The sequence below is a fragment of the Mustelus asterias genome, chromosome 26, assembly GCF_964213995.1.
Source record: "Mustelus asterias chromosome 26, sMusAst1.hap1.1, whole genome shotgun sequence".
Lineage (NCBI taxonomy): Eukaryota > Metazoa > Chordata > Chondrichthyes > Carcharhiniformes > Triakidae > Mustelus > Mustelus asterias.
Window position 1 is genome coordinate 38330534 of NC_135826.1, and position 1636 is coordinate 38332169.

A 1636-nucleotide genomic window follows, 5' to 3' on the forward strand; every position below is an offset into this window, starting at 1 on the left:
ACCCCCACAACTTGTCTGGGCTTGCAAAATCTCACCAACTGTCCTGGCTGGAGACAATACACATCTCTTTAACCTGTGCTTAACCCTCTCTCCACTCACATTGTCTGGACTTTAACCTGGTGTTGTGAGACTTCTTAATCATAGAATCATAGAAACCCTACAGTGCAGAAAGAGGCCATTCGGCCCATCGAGTCTGCACTGACCACAATCCCACCCAGCCCCTCTCCCCAGTGTTTACCCCAGTCGGCGTAACGCCGAAATCTCCACATCTTAAGAATTAAAACCCATTAGTAAAGTGGTGTTTTTGGTGACCTCTGCTGGTTAAGGATATTAGGATTGGAGATTGAAGCAAACTTTTACACTTGACTCCCAGTGCACGTGCAGCCAGTTAGCAGTGGAGCAAAGTGCCCATTACTCTATCCAGCAAAATCATAACCAATAGGAGCATTACAATATCATAACCAATAGGAGCGTACAACATGACCCCTGAGGCCTCTACTCATCAGTATGAATTTCTCAATTCTCCACACCAATATTTATGACTTCTTGGCAATGTTGTCAACTTGTGCTCACTTGTTAGCTGTGAGTTCATTGCAGATGATTGCAGCCAACAGACTGCATCAGTGGAGACAAGACTCCAACTCAATCCATGGCTAATCCACCCATTCTGCAGGGTTAAGTTTGAGCCATTCCACGGTTTAGGTTTAGTCACCTAAAGCTGCTCAATTCCTAATGTCTGAGTAATGAGGACAGGAGTTGGGAAAATAACTTGGTCCCGTACAAGGCTCTTGCTAATTTGGAAAGAGGCTCTGCAGAAAACAGCCACCGAGTGAGCTGAACAAAAAGGATATTGTGTGAATTGTAATATTTGTGCATGAGTGTTTGCAATGAATGTGATGACCAGAAATGTGCTGTTGATATAAATAGTGGGTTAGTTCAGCACACATTGCTGAATCTCTGTGGCTGTTGAGCCTTTCTTGAACCCTTCCTCTGCTGATGAAATGGCCTGTACCCACATACCCCAGAGTTTCATCTCCCGAGCCAGCTGTAGGTGTCGGATGAAATGTAAATATTGCCGTTGACCTTTGTCAAATGATTGGCACCTACATGTTCCGCCATTCATATGATTATTGCTGATCATCCAACTCAATAGCCAGATCCCACTTTCCACCCATTTCCTTTGATCCCTTTTGCCCCAAGAGTTATATCTAACTGCTTGAAAACACAATGTTTTGACCTCAACTACTTGCTGTGGTAGTGAATTCCACAGTTTACCACTCTCTGGGTGAAGAAATTTCTCTTCATCACAGTCCTAAATAGTCTACCCCGTGCCCTCAGACTATGACCCCTGGTTCAGGACACCCCCAACATCAGAAACATGCTCCCTACGTGTACCCTGTCAAGTCCTGTTAAAATTATAGGTTTCTGAAAGATTGAAGCATAGAATCATACAGTGCAGAAGAGGCCCTTTGGCTCATTGAGTCTGCACCGGCATGCTGACTTGATGGGCCAAAGAAACATCTGACCTCCCATCTAATCCCATTTGCTAGCACTTGGCCCATAGCCTTGAATGCTATGACATGCCAAGTACTCATCCAGGTACCTTTTTAAAGGATGTGAGGCAACCAGCCTCTAC